This window comes from Rhinolophus ferrumequinum, chromosome 14 (genome assembly GCF_004115265.2).
Source record: "Rhinolophus ferrumequinum isolate MPI-CBG mRhiFer1 chromosome 14, mRhiFer1_v1.p, whole genome shotgun sequence".
Lineage (NCBI taxonomy): Eukaryota > Metazoa > Chordata > Mammalia > Chiroptera > Rhinolophidae > Rhinolophus > Rhinolophus ferrumequinum.
This window is the reverse complement of record NC_046297.1, coordinates 25923384-25943523: the sequence shown is the minus strand read 5'-3', so window position 1 is coordinate 25943523 and position 20140 is coordinate 25923384. Positions and strand designations below refer to the sequence as shown.

The following is a 20140-nucleotide window of genomic DNA, read 5'->3' as shown; positions in this document are numbered from 1 at the left end:
ACTTACAGGATTCAGTGAAAGCACTTTTCAGAGGAAAATTTATAGCTCTAAAGGCTCACATTAAAAAAGAAAAAAGACCCCAAATCAATAACCTAACTATGTATCTTAAGGAACTAGAACAAGAACAAGGTAAACCCAATGCTAGACAAAGGAAAGAAATGATAAAAATTAGAGCAGAGTAAATTAAATAAAGAATAGAAAAACAATAATGATAGAAGAGGGTAGAGAGGGTTAAATATATGGTGACAGAAGGAAATTTGACTTTGGGTGGTGAACACACAATGCAATATACAGACGATGTGTTATAGAATTGTACACTTGAAACTTATAAATTTTATTAACCAATGTCACCCCAATAAATTTAATACAAAGAAAAACAATAGAGAGAATCAACAAAACCAAAAAATGGGTTCTTTGAAAATATCAACAAAATTAGCAAGTCTTTGTCTAGACTGGAAAAGGAAAAAAATGAGAGAAGGCTCAAATTACCAAAATCACAAATAAAAGTAGGGACTAACTTTACAAAAATAAAAAGAATTATAAGAGAAGGCTTTGAATGATTGTATGCCAACAAATTATATAACCTAGATGAAAAGGACAAATTCCCAGAAACAGACATGAACTACCCAAATTGACAATAAATAGAAAATCTGAATAGACCTTTAATAAGTAAAGAGATTGAATCAGTAGTTAAAAAAGAACTACCCACTGACATCATCAAAATGGCGGTGAGAGGTGAGCCTCTGGAAATCAATCCTGGAATTTACAACAAATTGAACAACTATAACTCCACAAAAGACTCCCTGCACAGCAGACAGACAACACAAAGAGGATCACTACTGAATTCACCTAAAGGTGGGCAAATTGAGCGAGTGGGGGAGGAGGGAAGGGAGAAGTGGGGAGACGGGGACACATGGGCAGAGGACACAGACCTAGCTCAGTGCTCTGAACTCTCAGCATCCCGGAACTACCGTAGCTGCGGGAAAGGGAAGAACTCCAATAGCTAGGGCTCTGTATAGGCCCACAGGGCTGAGGGGACAGCATATAACATGGCTGAACAGACCGCTCACAGCAGAGACCTCAAAGCAAAGACTGAGGGAAGAAGCCTGAAAAGAATGGTTTACGCCCTCACTGCTCAGCAGAGAATGGAAGCCTTAGGCACTGAGAATACCCGCCCAGTCCCTACCCTCCCAGAGCCTGCCCCACCCACACCTGCCCAGTGCAAGAAGTGGAACAGTAGCAGTGTCAGATCAAAAGAACAGACAATTTGCAGTTCTGAGAACTGTGGTCAGCAGACACAGATTCGCAGCCTAACTAGTTCCACAAAGGGAAGGGAGCTGTGGAAGCAGGACTGGCTGTAGTGGTAGTCGCCATTGCTCTGGGCTACCTCTCACAACCCACCCCCTCAATCCCCATCCCCACCTATCTGGGTGGATCCCTGCAGGTGTAAACAGAACAGCTGAAACACACGGGTTCTCAAGCTAGTGAAGGAAGAGCTTTGGAACTTCAAAAGCTCTCCGCATCCCCACACGGACGCGGTGCCCTGTGACCCAGGGGAACTGTTAACAGAGAAGAAGTTCGCCTTCCAGGAAATACCCCCTTTCTATGAGAAGCTGGAATAGTGCAGAGAAAACATAACACGACAGTGTGAAAGAGAAAAACAGCCTGCAGTCGGAGAGAAAATAAAACATTCTACCAACACATACTGGAAAACAAAAGAAAGACCTCTTCCTGTCAACCTTTTGCAGAACCCATGCCTGTAGATGCTTAGCAATTGAAATAATAAATCATTAATTTCCATGAATAACCAAGGCAACAAGACAGCTCAGAAACACAGTGAAAAGTCTACAGAAAATGAACTTAAAGTTATGGAAATATGTGACTTAAATGACAGAGAATTCAAGACTGCAGTTCTGAAAAAATGCAATGAGATGAATGAAAACACAGAAAGGCAGTTTAATGAACTCAGAAACACAATCAAAGAACAACATGAACATTTTAACAAAGAGATTGAAATATTAAAAAAGAACCAAATAGAATTTCTGGAGATTAAGAACTCAATAGAAGAAATGAAGAATGAAATAGCCAGCTTAGGTAGTAGAGTTGACCAGATGGAGGAAAGAATCAGTGACATCGAAGATAGAAACCTGGAAATGACACAGATGGAAGAAGAAAGAGACTTGAAGTTAAATAAAAGAACTCTACAAGAACTTCCTGACTGCATCAGAAAGAGCAATATAAGAATAATGGGCATACCAGATGGAGAAGAAAGAGAGAAGGGAATAGAGACTATATTCAAACAAATAGCCAAACTTGTGGAAATAACTGGATCCTCGAATCCAAGAAGTAAATAGAACATCTAATTATCTCAACCCCAACATGCCTTCTCCAAGGCACATTATATTGAAGCTGTCAAAAATCACCGACAAAAAAAGAATCCTCAAGGCATCCAGGAAAAAGAAGACAGTAGAAAGCCCGTTAGATGATCATCAGATTTTTCAGCAGGAACTCTACAAGCCGGGAGGGAGTGGAAACAAATATTCAAACCACTGAAAGAGAGAAATTATGAGCCACGAATAATATACCCAGCAAAGAAATCCTTTCGATATGAAGGAGGAATAAAGACCTTTGCAGACATACAGAAACTGAGGGAATTTTCTAATAAATGACCAGAACTACAAGAAATACTAAAGGAGGCTATTCGACTATCATCAACAGGAATAATTTGTGGCAACCAAAACATGAAAAGGGGGAGAGTAAAGGCCTGAACTGCAATATGTGAATGGAGAAAGTAAGCATGCTGAAGAAAATGGAATACTCTAAATGTCAAACTTTCTTTTACATAAATTTAATGGTAACCACTCAAAAAAAAAAAATCCACAACTGAAATATATACTGTAACAAAAGAAAAAACAGAGGGAAACATCATAGAATACCACCACACAGAAATAGTACACAACAAAAGTGCAAAGAAACAACAGAGACACAGTCTTACCAGAAAACTAAAGATAGAATGATAGGAAATACTCACATATCAAAAATCACCCTAAATGTAAATGGACTGAACTCACCAATAGAAAGGAACAGAGTAGCAGATTAGATCAAAAACTAAACCCAACCACATGCTGTCTCCAAGAGACACATCTAAGCTACAAGGACAAGCATAGACTCAAAGTGAAAGGGTGGAAATTGACACTCCAAGCAAATGGTATCCAGAGAAAATCAGGAAAAACCAGAAAGCAGGAAAAATCACAAATACATGGAGATTAAACAACATACTTTTAAAGAATGACTGGGTCAAAGAAGAAATTAGAGGAGAGATCAAAAGATACACAGAAACGAATGAGAATGAAAATGCATCCTACCAAAATTTTTGCGATGCAGTGAAAGCAGTTTTAAGAGGTAAATATATATTATTACAGACCTATCTCAAGAAACAAGAAAAATCCCAAATAAAAACCTCATATTACACATAAAGAATAGAAGAAGAAGAACAAATGAAACCCAAGGTCAGCAGAAGAAAGGAAATAATAAAAATCAGAGCAGAACTAAATGAAATAGAGAACAAAAAGATAATAGAAAAAATTAATGTGATGAAGAGCTGGTTCTTTGAAGGATTAACAAAATTGACAAAGCCTTGGCTAGACTCACTAAGATAAAAAGAGAAAAGACACTAGAACAAAACCAGAAATGAAAAAGGGGAAGTTATAATGGATGCCACAGAAATATAAATGATCATCCAAGAATACTATGAAGGACTATATGCCACAAAATTTAATAACCTAGAAGAAATGGACAAGTTCTTAGAAACATTTAGCCTTCCTAGCCTGAACCATGAAGAACTAGAAAATCTAAACAGACCGATCACCAGTCATGAAATTGAATTAGTGTCCAAAACCTTCCCAAAAGCAAAAGTCCTGGACCAGATGGTTTCACTAGTGAATTCTACCAAACCTTCAGAGAGGATATAATACCAATCGTGCTCAAACTCTTCCAAAAAATTCAAGAAGAGATAATACTCTCTAACTCATTTTAGGAGGCTAACATTACGCTGATACTAAAACCTGGTAAGGACAACACAAGAAAAGAGAAAACTGCAGACCAATATCTCTAATGAATACAGATGCAAAAATCCTGAACAAAATTCTAGCAAATTGAATGCAACAGTGCATTAAAAAGATTATTCATCACGATCAAGTGGGGTTCATCCCAGGGGCAGAAGGATGGTTCAACATACGCAAATCCATCAGTGTGATACATCACATAAACAAAATAAAGGACAAAAATCATATGATTTTATCAATCGATACAGAAAAAGCATTTGACAATATACAACATCCATTTATGATTAAAACACTTAATAAAATAGGTATAGAAGAAAAATACTTTAACATAATAAAGGCCATATATGACAACCCCTCAGCTAATTTCATAATTAACAGTGAAAAACTGAAACACTTTGCTCTGTGTTCAGGAATACGACAGGGCTGTCCCCTATCACCTCTGCTTTTTAACACTGTTGGAATCCTCGCCAGAGCAATCAGGCAAGAGTAAGAAATAAAAGGCATCCAAATTGGGAATAAAGAAGTTAAATTGTCACTCTTTGCAGATGACATGATGCTATACATAGAAAACCCCAAAGACTGCACCAAAAAGCTATTAGAAACGTACAACGAACACAGTAAAGTTGCCGGCTACAAAATCAACGTCCAAAAGTCCAATGCATTCCTATATACTAACAATGAAATCTCAGAAAACGAAATTTAAAAAAAAAAGAAATTCCTTTTGCAATTGCAGCAAAAAGAATAAAATACCTAGGAATAACCTTAACCAAGGATGTGAAAGACCTACATGATGAAAACTATAAGACATTTTTAAAAGAAATTGAAGAAGACACCAAGAAATGGAAAGATATTCCATGCTCATGGATTGGAAGAATCAACATAGTTTAAATGGCCATAATACCCAAAGCAATATACACATTTAATGTCATCTCTATCAAAATCCCAATGACATTTTTTAAAGAAATAGAGCAAAAAATCATCAGATTTGTTTGGAACCACAAAAGACCCAGAATAGCCAAAGCAATCTTAAGAAAAAAGAACAATACTGGAGGTATCACACTCCCTGACTTTAGCTTGTGCTACAGGGCTACAATAATCAAAACAGCATGGTATGGGTAGAAAAACAAAAACATAGACCAATGGAATAGAATTGAGAACCCAGAAATAAAACCACATAAATATGGACAGATAATTTTTTACAAAGAAGCTGAAAACATACAATGGAGGAAAGACAGCGTCTTCAATAAATGGTGCTGGGAGAATTGGATAGCCACATGCAAAAGAATGAAACTGGACTGCTATCTGTCACCATGTATCAAAATTAATTCAAAATGGATCAAAGATTTCAGCATAAGACCTGACACAATAAACTGCATAGAAGAAAACATAGGTACTAAACTTACAGACCTTGGGTTAAAGGAGCATTTTTGACTCCAAAGGCAAGGGAAGTAAAAGCTTAAATAAATGAATGGGACTATATCAAACTTAAAACCTTCTGCACAGAAAAAGAAACCATTAACAAAATAAAGAGGCAACCAACTGAAAGGGAGAAAATTTTTGCAAACAGTGCCTCTGATAAGGGGCTAATATCCAAAATATACAAGGAACTCATGCAACTCAAAAACAAAAAAACAAACAACCCAATTGAAAAATGGGCAGAGGAACTGAAGAGACATTTCTCCAAAGAGGACATACAAATGGCAAATAGACATATGAAAAAATGCTCAACATCACTAGTTATCAGAGAAATGCAAATAAAAACCACAATGAGATATCACCTTAAGCCAGTTAGAATGGCTATCATCAATAAGACAAAAAGTAACAAGTGTTGGCGAGGCTGTGGATAAAAAGGAACCCTCATACACTGTTGCTGGGAATGCAGACTGGTGCAGCCACTATGGAAGGCAATGTGGAGATTCCTCAAAAAATTACGAATAGAATTACCATATGATCCAGCAATCCCTCTCCTGGGTATCTACCCCAAAAATCTGAAAACATTCATCCATAACAACACGTGTGCTCTAATGTTCACTGCAGCGTTATTTACTGTGGCCAAGACATGGAAACAACCAAAATGTCCTTCAATAGATGAATGGATAAAGAAGTTGTGGTATATATACACAATGGAATACTATTCGGCGGTAAGAACAGATGAAATAGGACCATTTGTGACAACATGGATGTATCTTGAGATTATAATGCTAAGCGAAACAAGTCAGACAGAAAAAACAGAGAACCATATGATTTCACTGATATGTGGTATATACATCAAAAACAATAAAAGAATAAGACAAACAAAGGAGAAGCAAAAACTCATAGACACAGACAATAGTTTATTGGTTATTAGAGGGTAAGGGGGGATGGGGGGTGGGAAATGAGGGTAAAGGGGATCAAATATATGGTGATAGAAGGAGAACTGACTCTGGGTGGTGAACACACAATGGGATTTATAGATGATGTAATACAGAATTGTACACCTGAAATCTATGTAACTTCACTAAAATTGTCACCCCAATAAACTTTAATTAAAAAAAAAAAAAAGAACTAACCTCCCAACAAAGAAAAGTCCAGGAGCAGATAAGTCCAGGAGCAGATGACTTCACTTGCAAAATTCCACCAAATGTTTAAAGAATAATTAATACCAATCCTTTTCAATCTCTTCCAAAAAAAAAAAAAATGGAAAAAGAGGGTACACTTCCTAACTTATTCTTTGAGGCCAGCATTAACTTTATACCAAAGCCAGATGAAGACATCACAACAAGAGAAAACTAAATCCATATGCTTTGTGAATATATGTGTAAAATTCCTCAACAGAATGCTAGCAAACCACACATAGTAGCATATTAAGAGGATTATACTCCATGATCAAGTATAAATCAATCAGTGTAATACTCCACATTAACAGAATAAAGAAAAACGTGATCATCTCAATTGATGCAGAAAAAGCATTTGAAAAAGTTTTCAACATCTTTTCATGACAAAAATAATCAACAAACTAAGAATAGAAGACAACTTCCTCCACATGGTAAAAGATATTTAAGCAACTAGATAGAGATGATAATTGTACAACATTGTGAAAGAATTAAATGTCACTTTAAAATGGTTAATTATGTGTTATGTGAAATTTACTTCAATTAAAATAAAGACAGAGAAGGAAGAGAAGGTAAAGTAGCCATGACCATGATGAGCAAGACTGATGAGTCTCCCGCTCTTTTAAGGCTTCAATTCTAATGCGCAAGACACATAAGAAGCAAGTTGAAAATTTATTATGTACCAGACCCTATTCTAAACACTTTGGGTACAAAATCATGAACAGCTCAGAACTCTCCAATGAAACATGTTATCTTCTTTTCACAGAAAAAAAAAAAAACAAAAAACAAAACAAAACAAACAAACAAACAAAAAATTTGAGGTATAGAGAGAGAAAACCACTTGCCCAAAGTCAAGTAGTTGTAAAATGGCAGAGTCAGGATTTCAAGACAAAAGTCTAATTTCAGAGATTCCATTTATAACTATTATACTATATAATGCCATAGGTGGGGAGTGGAGTGGAAATAGAGTAGAGTATGGTGATGGCACTGCTGGAATTCCTAAGTACCCTATTAATTAACATACATCTTAACTGCTATAATTAAATTTGGCTGATACACATTAAGTCTGATAAAAGTACACAGTAAATTCTCTGAAAGTTTTTTAGAGAACATGGAATGTTGGGTTTGGTTGCATTTACTTGAGATAAGAATATATACGAGGTGTGATCAAAAAATACAGTGAATGTTTAAATAAAAATACGTATTACAGTAAAAGACATACTGCCATTAATCCCCCTCAAAATGAGTGCTTCAAACACACTTATCCCATTGTTCTTGGCACTTTTCTGAAGTACTTCTAGAAATCCTCTTTCGTGTGTGTCTTTAGTTGTGCTTTCATGGCTGCCTCAATATCTTGAATCATTCTGACTTTGGGGAAGAGCCAGAAGTTACACAGTGCCAGATCCCGTGAATAGGGTTAATGAGGACACACTGTGATATTTTCATTTGACAGAAATTGCCGCATATCAGAAGAGATATGTGACATGGAACATTGTCATGATGGAGGATGATGTACGGCACACTTTAAAACACACCTTCTCTCAACCTTATCTCACACCCAACTGACTACACCAAACAAGTTGGAACTTGTCACATACTGTTAGGTGCACTGATTCCCATATTGAAGATCCCTGCCTTTCTATCTGATGGCACTCGGCAGCCGTATTCACTGTATATCTTGATCACAAAGGAAAAGCTCTGTCACACATCGTTTCCAGTATGGCAATTTCTGTCAAATAAAAACATTACGGTGTGTCTTCATCTGCTTTATTCACTGGATCTGGCACTGTGTGACTTCTGGCTTTTCCCCAAAGTCAAAATGACTATGAAAGGTAAACGTTTTGAATTGATTCAGGACATTAAGGCAGCCATGACAGTGCAACTAAAGACACTCACGAAAGAGGACTTCCAGAACTGCTTCAGAAAATGGCAAGAACGATGGGATAAGTGTGTTGAAAGTGAGGGGGAGTATTCTGAGGGGCATTAATGGCAATGTGTCTTTTACTGCAATAATCTTTTAAATTTAAACATTCACCATATTTTTTGATCACACCTTATACAGCAACAAATAAGGAACTAAACCCAGATAAAATTAACATTATTAACCATAATATCAAGTAATTTTCAAACTTCTTGTTAGAATCACTGATTCACATTAAACTAGTTTAAGAAATAAATTTAAATATTATCAAGTTTAACTCCATCTTTCTTTAGTTAAGAAAAGGTTTCAGAAGAGCTAACTAACATGCAAATATGTGCCACAGCTTATACCTCAATCCCATAAATCTTAAACTATCAGTCTTTTCAGCATATTTTACCCATAGTTACATAGATCTACTTACCAGATTTCAGAGTTGTTATGCAAAATAATTTAAAATGAAAATTTATATGAATACTTAAGTTGAACTTTTTATAAGCACATATACATATGTGTGTACATATGTTTAAATTATTTATATGTACGGTTAATTCAGTCTACATAATTAAATATAAATAGATTATGGTACATCTTTCCACATTTCAGCTTTAGCATCTTAACACACTATTGCAATATTTGGATATCAAATGCTGCAAAAAAAATTATACCTAAGCAAACATTTCCTCAAAATGTAAGATGGTGATGGGGAAATAGGCATAAGAGCTGGGAAAACCAAAAGCATCTTGGAAAGATCAAATGAACTTTGGCAATTTTTAGTCATTATTGAATTTTGCTAAACTCTAAGTAAGTGTTGTTAAGTATTTTCTATTTATTTTGTACCCATGTGTTATAAGGAAAATGTCACCCATATGTGTTTAATTTGATTTTACTTCATCTGAGAATAATATAATTGTTGAGGAGTTATTTAATGTCCAGAACATTTTTTGAGTTTTAGAAAGCCTTTCTTCTCCCTCTGAACAAGCAAGTGGTGTTTTGCCAGCACAGAACAGAGCTTGAACAGGGGGCAGATTGAGTTTGGTTCTAAACTTAAAGCACACAAATTTGAGTGACTGCCAAGCCTGCTGAAATGTGTTTTCTCCAGTCTTCTTAAAGTGCATGAAGATTTCAAAGAAAAAATTGTAAAAGCTTTCATTGTGAGTTTTTTCTTACCGTTGGATATTTCCTGAATTGAAAATCACATATTGAATATAAAATTGATATATATTTTATCACGTCCTGGTCTCAGTATATTTTACTTTAGTATATTTTCCCAAAAATTCTACCTTGCAGCATTTCTAATCCTACGCAGTTTCCTTCATTTAGGTATAGAATTGATTATTCCTGACCATTTTGCTCTTGAAATTAATCTACCTTCAATAATCAAAGAAGAAACAAGTGGATAAGGTAAATACTATATAAAAATAATATATAATCAATGAAATTCCTAATTTCTAATCACAACAAAGAGTTTAAGATAATTCACAAGAGTCTTGAAGGGGGATGGGAAAGTATTAGCAAAATCAACAGATTGATCCAGACATATGGAAAGCATGGAAGGCGACTGAGAGTGGGAGAAGGGAGAGAAAGGACATGCAAAACAAGGTGCCATGTAGATCAGTTCACTCACTGCCAATAAATTGAAAAACATGTCATGAAGAGTTTACCATTTAAATGGGATGATATTGAAATAATTCCCTTTGTTCTTGCTTTTTAGACTTCTCTATAATTCATAAAACAGCATGAATTATTTTGTATATTTCTATTCCTTTTAAAAAACTTTTTTTCACCTAATTTCAAATCTGTCTTTTGCATTGCAGCTAACCTATATTGCAGCTAAGAAATATTGAGGAGGCTCAAAAAGGACGAAAGAGTTAACATCTTCACAAATAAATTCTTTAATTATGAAAAAAAGCTGGTATTTTGGATCATGCTGAGAGGTGGGATTTTATTTCTAGATTTCATTTATTAGTGATCATTTTAACTGATTAAGAATCAGTTGTCTATTTCATCTCTGCAGTTCCAAGCGTTTGTTGCTTTCACACTTCACTTATTTTTTTTTTTTCCTTTCAGGATGAAACCCAATATGCTGAAGATGATTTTTCTATAGGTTTTGCTTCAGTCTTAGGTGAATTATTGATATATCTATACTCTTAGTATTGGGAATCAATATTCTGGTTCAGAATTTTGAAAACATTACCTAGCTTTTAATTTATCAAAAGAGGAAGGTTATAAAATCAGCTTTTAATTTGTGCTATTTGACTGAGTCATAAGTACAAACTTGGAATATTGTCCCAGTCAGTTCAAGTCAGCCAACAGATTTTTAATGGTCACTTTAGCAAAGAATGTGATGTCATTTCTCAGACATTTAAGAATTATATCCCCATATTGGTATGGAAGGTATATTGCATAAATATTATTTAATATAAGCTACCATATTTTTGAAAGTGGATAAAAATCAGGGTCATTGAACAAGTTTGCCAGAAATCAAACCAAACTAAGAAATACCTAGTTGGCACCTACCAGTCCTAGGCAGCATAGCCAGGTGAGCAGCCACTGTTTTCAGCTACCTCACTTCAAATGCTATTTACATAAATTTGTGATATAGGCAGATTTATCTTCTGTTTGCCTAGGTTTCCTCATCTATAAAATTAGACAATTGTAGTGAAACCTAAACCTACAAACTAAGATTGTTGTGAGAATTAAATGAGTTAATACTTAGATTCCAATGGGGCATGGAGGGAGAAGGGAGGAGAAAAGGGTTAAGAGGGGAAGGCTGCTGCAGAAAGGGTTGGGGGCCTGGCGGGGGTATCTGGCACAGCAGGGGTCCCCTGAAGTGAGACTGTGCTCCTTGGGCAGTCGTAGGGGACAGGACAGATGGGATCAGCAAGCGAGCCTACTCACCCTCTCCATGACTACGCCCTCCTAAACAGTCCTGCATGGCCACAAGTGCCCTTTGTTGAAGTCAGCACTCCCCCCAACTGATTTATAATCAATGGATAAAGTGGGGGGGGGGGAATGTAGAATAATTTCAAATGCAGATGTCAGAATCTCTTCAGTCATGAGGGAGGAAGTCTTAGTGAAAATGTGGACATGAATTCCAAAAGATATTTGTCTGTCAAATATATTTGTAAGTCAGTATAAGAGTTAGTTCCTCAGAAACAAAGCAGTCCCTTAAGAGAAAATGTTGCAGTACAACTGGGATTAAGCCCTTCAAAAAATTCTTCTAGGAGAAACCAAAACTATGCCACTGAAATTCCTCAGATTATTGAAACAAGCAGGTAATGATTCCTGTGTCACCTAGAAACAAGACTTGAGAGGAGAGATTTTTTTTTTACACTACTTATTTGTTTGTTTGTTTTGACACACAACATTATTTTATATTAATAGCAGGCGTACAGCGTACTTGTTACATATTTATATAATGAAATGATTTCCCTGACTAGTCTAGTACCCACATGGCACTATGTATAGTTATTCCCATATAATTGACTATATTCACTATGCTTTAAATCTCCATGACTATTTTGTAACAACCAATTTGTACTTCTTAATCCCTTCACCTTTTTACCCTGCCCTTCAACTTCCCTCCCACCTATCACCCCAATAGATCTAGCACCCATCTGACACCATATATACTTATTACAAAATTATTGACTACATCCTACATCCCCATGACTACTATGTAACAACCAATTTGTACTTCTTAATCCCTTCCCCTTTCTTATCCCCAGTCCCACTCCCATCTGGCAACCATCAAAATGTTCTCTATAGCTATGAGTTTGTTTCTGTTTTATTTGTTTATTTTGTTCTTTAGATTCCACAAATAATCAAATCACAGTGTATCTGTCTTTCTCTGTCTACATACTCCACTCAGCACAATACCCTCCAGGTCCACCCATGCCACTGCAGATGGCAAGAACCCATTCCCACCCATTGCTGAGCAATATTCCATTGTACATATGTACATTGTACACCTCCTCTTTATCCATTCATCCATTGAAGGACACCCAGGCTGCCTCCATATCTTGACCACTGTAAACAATGCTGTAATGAACATATGGAAGCACACGTCCCCTCAAAGTAGTGTTTTGGGTGTCTTCTGATAAATACACAGAAGTGGAATTGCTGGGTCCTTCCTTGTCTCCTGTGATAGCCTGTGTTTTAAAGTATTTTGTCTGGATAAGTACTGCCACACCAGGTTAGTTAGTTAGTTAGTTAGTTAGTTAGTTAGTTAGTTAGTTTCCATTTTCACAAAATATCCTTTTACTTTCAGTCAGTGTGGGCCTTTCGATCTGAAGTGAGGCTCTTACAGGCAGCATATGTATGGTCTTATTTTCTTATCTATTCAGCCACCCTATCTTTTGATTGGGGCATTTAATCCATTTACATTTAAAGTAATTGTTGGTAAATATGTAGTTATTGCCTTTTATTATTCATATTTTTGATCTTCTTTGTTTTCTCCTACTTCTTTTTAAAGAAGCTCCTCTAACATTTCATTTAATACTGACTTGGTGGTGATGAACTCCTTTAACTTTGCTTGTCTGGGAAGCTCTTTATCTGTCCTTCTGTTCTAAATAATAGCGTTGCTGGGTAGATTAATCTTGGTCGTAAGTCCCTCTTTCTCATCACTTTGAATATTGCATGCCAATCCCTCTGGCCTACAGAGTTTCTGTTGAGAAATCAGCTGATAGTCTTATAGGAGCTCCCTTCCAGGTAACTAACTGCTTTTTTCTTGCTGTTTTTAAGATTCTCTTTGTCTTTAATCTTTGGCATTTTAATTATGATGTGTCTTGGTGTGAGTTTCTTTGGGTTCATCTTTCTTGGGACTCTCTGCACTTCCTGGTCTTGTATATTTATTTACTTCACCAGGTTAAGGAATTTTTTCATCATTACTTCTCAAGTAGGTTTTCAATTCCTTGCTCTCTCTCTTCTCCTTCTAATACCCCTATGATGCAAATGTTGGTACAGTTGATGTTGGTACAGAGCACCCTTAAACTATCCTCATTTTTTTGGATTCTTTTTTCTTTTTGCTGTTCTGTTTGGGTGGTTTATGCTACCAAATTTTCTAAATCACTGATTCAATCCTCTGCTTCATCTAATCTACTGTTGATTCCCTCTAATGTATTTTTCATTTCAATTATTGTATTCTTTATATCTGACTGGTTCTTTTTTATGTTTTCTATCTCCATTTGTATGTTTCTTGTCTCTTTGTTAAAGTTCTCCCTGAGATCATTTAGCATCCTAATAATAAGTGTTTAGAACTCTGTGTCTGGTACATTGCTTGTCTCCATTTTATTTAGTTCTTTTTCTAAAGCTTTGTTCTGTTCTTTCATTTGGGACATGTTTCTTTGTCTCCCCATTTTTTTGCCTCTCTGTATTTGTTTCTGTGTATTAGGTAGGGCTGCTATGTCTCCTGATCTTAGTAGCGTGGTCTTATGTAGTAGCTGTCCTGTGGGACCAACGAGTGCAGTCTCCCTGGTCACTAGAGCCAGGTGCTCCAGGTGTGTCCCTTGTATGGGTTTTGTGCACCCTCCTATTGTAGTTGAAACTTGGTTACTGTTTGCACATCAATGGGAGGGACTGGCCCTCATGCTGCTTGGTTGTGAGGACTGACTGTAACCACAGTGGAAGAGCTGTGGTGCAAGGGCTGACCCTACAGAGCAAGATCTGTCGCAGCAAGTCTCTGGTGCCTTCCCAGTCTGCCCTTTCGATGTATCATCTTTAGAGGTGGCCAGGTGATATTCCACCTTGGTCTGAAGCTGGCCACCAGGTGTAACAGCCCTGGGACCTCCTGGAAGGGGACCCACTGCAGGCCAAGTTTAGCTGTAGCCTGTCTGAGGCCACGTGATAGGAGCAACAAAGCAATCCACAGATGGTCACCACCTGAATTGGGCTTAGAGGTGGCTTCAGAGACCAATCTTCAAACAGAGGTTGGCTGTCACTAGTATGGACTTAGGGCTGCTCAACCAGAGGTACAGGACATGCTGAAACCAGATGCTGCTTGTTTGGGTTTTGTAAACCTTTGAGAGATTTTATGAAAGTCAGCAGCATGAGCTAAAACAAGTTGTCTGTATGGAAAAGCCACTGGAAGTGGCTTGGGTGTGCCTAAAAGTTGGGTGGGGCAGAGTCTCCCGGAATCACTAGGGCAGGGAAGATGAAAGGTAATAGCCAGTTTAATGAGACACATAAATGGTATCTGCCTGCATCTGCATGCAGGAAGGGAAGGCTCATTAAAGAAACAATGGTTTCTGCCAGCTCTTTTCTCTGGGAGAAACCTGACACTCCAGCCCTCACCCTGAGGCCAGACAACTCAGTTCCCCACTGTATGTGTCCCTGGCACCTTTTGAGCCCCTGCCCCAGTTCTGGAGCTCAAAGCCAATGAGTCTGTCAGCAAGTAAGTCCATGCGTGGGCCCTTGAGGAGGAGTGCCTAGGACTCCAGTCACCCTCCATCTCATTTAGCCACAATCTCCACTGGTTTTCATACCCAGAAGTTATAGGGACTTCTGTCCCAGGCACTGGAAACTTGAGCTGGGTAGCCAGGTGTGGGACTGGAATCCCCTGCTCCTCCAGTGGGGACCTCCACAGCCAAGATATCTCTCCCAATTTTTAATGATCACATGCAGGTGTAGGACCTGTCCTTCCATGTCTCTTCCCCTTCTACCTGTCTCGAAGTGGCTTCTTTTGTATGTCAGTAGTTGTAGGGCTTTGGTTCAGCTAAACTGAACCATTATGGTTGTTCTGCAGTTTAGTTGTAATTGATGTGGTCCTGAGAGGAGGTGAGCACAGTGTTTACCTGCTCCACCAACTTGATCAGAAATCTGTGAGAAGAGATTCTTACTCTGGACATGATCTGTGGGATGGGAAGTAGAAACGTTCCTGTTCTACAAAGACACAAATTTTATTGGGTATTGATAAAAAGTTTGGTAGAACTAGAAGTGGACTTCAAAAGAGATAGAGGCAATATGAGGTAAGCTCTGTACATAATAAGGGCAGCATTTCCAGCAGAACTATAAGAAGTAGCTCTCTGAGACAGAGGTTGCAGGATACTGTGGACTTGTATTTTCCCATAAGAACTTACAACAAGCAGTCAAAGCCTCTCTTTTATAATAAAATAAAAATATAGTTTTCCAAATTAGTGTTCGAGAAATGCCCTTTTCCTGCTGTCTCAGATTTAGGCCCCAAATAGCATTTGATTTGACAGCATACAGCCCCTGTAAGCCCACATTCAACATTTTTTGACACATTTGATCCATCCTTGGTTTCTACAGAAGATGAAGGAGATAAGCTTAGAGAGAGAAGGTAGCTTAGTATTGAAGAAAGGGTTGAACCCCTATCAATGGACAAATACATATGAGGTCTGACAATTATGTCTGTGAACTTGTTGCAATGATGTTGCTAAACTTTTTTGATATCATATGAATAATTTATTGTGAATTTCACAAACTGGACAGTTAACCAAGTTTGCTACTTGGAAGTGCTGAAAAGGCCGTATGAAAAAGTTAGACAACCTGAGCTTTTCGCCAATGCATCACAACAATGCACCAGCTCACATGGCACTGTCTGTGAGGGAGTTTTTAGCCAGTAAACAGATAACTGCATTGGAACACCCTCCCTACTCACCTCATCTGGCCCCCAGTGGCTTCTTTCTTTACCTGAAGATAGAGGAAATATTGAAAAGAAGACATTTTGATGACATTCAGGACATCAAGAGTCATATGCCGACAACTCTGATGACCATTCCAGAAAAAGTTCCAAAATTGCTTTGAAGGGTGGACTAGTTACTGGTCCACCATAGCTTCTGAAGGGGAGTACTTCGAAGGTGACTATAGCAATATTCAGCAATGAGGTATGTAGCACTTTTTCTAGGATGAGTTTGTGTACTTAATTGTCCTTCCTAGTACATTTGAAGTCACTGCACAGGTTAATCTGTAATATAAACTGGAACCAAAGATAGCTCCTGGAATGAATGAAATGAGGAAAATTCTGCAATTCTACAAGCTGGTTGTGGCTCAGAAGAGTATACAACCACACTGTGTTTGCAGTCATGTAGGTAGAAGCAATGTCAGGTATCTAGGAACAGCCATGCCCATGTTAATAGACAAGGAGCCTGGAAAGTCCATACACAAATTGATTACATACACTGCCTTGCGCCTTATTTGCTTCAGAATACAGGTAATCCCTGTTCCTGTGGTGTGATGGACTGTTATGAAGCAGAAGCCCTTCTTGAAGGGAAACCTGAAGGCACATTTTCGCTCAGAGACTCTGCACAAGAGGATTATCTCTTTTCTGTGAGCTTCTGTTGCTAAAATAGATCTCTGCATGCCCAAATTAAATAGTGGACCATAACTTTAGTTTTGATACTCACAACCCATGTGTATTTCACTCCTACACAGTAATAGGCCTTTTGGAATATTATAAAGATACCAAGTCTTCCATGTTGTTTGAACTATTGCTTCCTATATCACTAAATAGGACTTGAGCCTTTCAGCCTGCAATATATCGGCCATGTAGTAATATGCAGATGTACTACATACAATGGAATTGATGGGCTCCCTTTACCATCAGTGTTACAGGATTTTTCAAGAGTATTATTATAAATATAAAATTAGAAGGAAAACCATTCAAGGCAAAGTAAACTCTCCTGTCTCCAAAGGTCATTAACTAGATATGTTTTTATGTGCATCAGACAGTATACCTATAGCAAGCAAATATATCACTGTTAAGTTTCTTTTTAGTACAGTATGAAAGCTTAGTGTTAGTAGCTGTCAAACGCGATGTGTGCTGTTACTCAGAAAAATGTGGTGCCTATTGAGACAACAGAGGATAGAACTACAGGTGTTCAGTAAGGCTACAGAAATATTTTGTCAATTTAGCTAACCACTTGGTTTTCAATGGCTGTGGTAATTGAGTGAGGCAACTCTGGGGCATTTGCTATGAAGAATTCTATATCTTACTGAAGAACAAATATTAATATCTGATGAATATTTCAACAGTGTGACTAATGTTTGAAATTATTTTTTGTAAGAATTTTTCTATAAACTTCAAAAAAGTAGTGATGTTTGTAGTTACTATAAATCAAGCTTTGAATATCCAAAATAAAGACTGCCTTCATTTTAGAAAAAAAAGAATGCAATTTTCTGGCCACAACGGCATAGTGTATTTCACTGAAGTGTTTATATCATTTATAGTCAGTCTCCTTTTCTCTTCTGCAAAAGATACTGTTAAGGAAACCAGGTTTTTGACATAGAAGTACTTAAAATTCCAGACTTATAAAGTTGGTAGAAGAATTTTATTTAAAGGCCTTGGGTATTAAATTTTTTTTATAAGCACTTTAACTTAAAACACATTGGAAATAACTGCTGCAACGTAGTACTGTGTGTGATTTTTAAAGTTGACGCACAGTTTAATCGTTGATTCAATGTTGGATCTTTTCCTATGCTCATGATGAGTTTGTGAATCATAAAAAAAAAAATGACACTAGAAAATGCCTAAACAAGTCAAATAATAATAACTACAATGGTTGCTGATGTTGAGATTATTGTTAAACTTGTTGAGATTATTGTAATAATTTGGATGGCAATATTCATTTCTTTGTTGTAAACTCTCATAGTTGAATTGCTTAAGTACAACTTGTAGAATTTCAGTGCAATTCATTTTTAATGGAAAATCTGAAACCTAAATTGCAGATTTAAAAGCTACTGTACAACCACTGTATCTGTAAATAACTTTACTTAGCATATTTTTGTCACTTAGGATAGTGTGTAATACTATTTGAGTGAGCTATTTTGGAAGTAATATCAAGTTCTAGTGTTTGCTTCTTACTATTGAACTGAATTAACAGTTTGGTTCTAGATATTTTGCACTAAAGTAATTGAATCCATTCTTGTGTCTCTTTGTTAATGTGCTCTGTACCACTGGTGAGTGTGCCTTAGTTTCCTTACCTGCTGCTACAGAAAGTTATTTTACATCCTGATGGCTATTGCCAGGGCAACAAAAAAGAAAAGCTATATTTGTATGCAACACTAATCCTTTGACTGCTAATGTATATTTCTGCTTGCTGTGCCTTGTTATGGCTGCTTTTTGTGCTAATAAAATATGTTTGATGTTCTCCTTGTAAAGTAAAATAAAATACTTAGAACAATGCCTGGTAAACAGAGCAAGAGTTCAATTCTTGTTAGATATTATGTAGCAAATTTTCCCCATGGAATTCTGCAAATATAATTGTTCAGTGACCTTCCTCATGCTTTGCTGTGAACCCAAACAATCTTTGATGAGTGGCTATTTAAATTTTAGTTATTCAGACTTAAAGTATTTGGTAGATTTCACAGGCTGTTCCTTCCAGTATGTCAAGCCAGCACACATACTATCTTGCAGATTCATTTTTCTACTCAGCATCTTTTGTCCTCAAGATTCACATCCTCTACCTCAGCATCAGGCTTCCTTTTCTTATGAAACCCTTCCTCCAGCACCGGGGTGTCCAAACTTTTTTCAACGGTTTTCACCAAGGGCCACATGTGGTAAAATACACAAACAGCCGGGCCACTCACTTGAGGTGAAGTACGTATTGCCTCATCTAGTTTATTTAAGTAAACTAAATATATTTTTGGAATTTGCTGCGGGCCAATTAACAATGGATAATAGGCCACAGTTGGCCCGCGGGCCGCAGTTTGGACACCCCTGCATCTAGCACAAACTCTATCAGTTAGTAGAGAAGTGTGTTTAATCTCCCACAATGACTGTAGATTTGCCTATTTCACCTTTACATTCTGCCATCTTTCACTTCAGATATTTTGAGGCTATTTTATGTCATAGCATTTACCATTTTTACATCTTTCTGGTGAATTAGACCATCTTTGAATTATTTAGAGATATCTTCCAACCTGTTTTCTTTTAGTCTTTTATATCTTTGTCTCTTGCTCAGCCCATTAATTAATAGCAAAACAATTATATAAGATTGGGTACTATCATGGGTTCTGTTTAAATTGTATGCACCATAGAGAGCTCTATGCTGCGTATTTTTAAGTATGCCATTATACTTCTGGATGGTCAAATTGGCAAAGTATTGTGCTTTATGGTAATTTTATCAGAATTGACTTGTAACATTTCAACTAGCCTTTTCATTCATGCATTCGACATTTATTAAGTATATTCCATATGCTAGACCTCAGCTAGGTGAGAAACACAAAAAAGGAATACTCTGGGTCTTCAGTTTGGTTATAACGCAGTCATGTAGAAGAATTCAAGTGTCATTTTCCTAGGATTATATCATTATTCATTCTGAATATTATTATGGTGAATATTATTTTTGTGTGCATAGTTTTTTATAATTTCGGAACTTTTAGGAAAACCATAGTCCAGTTTTATAAAAATAAGGATAGGACTAATTTTAGGTGCTTTAAGCATGTCTCTGGAAAGATTTCTGTTTGAAATAAGGAAGTATAGAAATCACTGGCAAAAGTTATGTGGCTCAGTCAGAACATAAGAGAGCCTGAAATTTTTTTGTAGAGCCCTCATTCCTCTTGCTCTTACAGCAATGTGGGCACTATCTAGACATTACAGACACATG

At 36.9% G+C, this 20140-nt stretch overlaps 1 pseudogene; it reads left to right on the top strand.

Annotated features, from left to right (window-relative positions):
• The first annotated feature begins 722 nt into the window (after positions 1 to 722).
• On the top strand, positions 723 to 17235 carry LOC117033699 (suppressor of cytokine signaling 5-like; annotated as a pseudogene).
• Positions 17236 to 20140: the final 2905 nt, after the last annotated feature.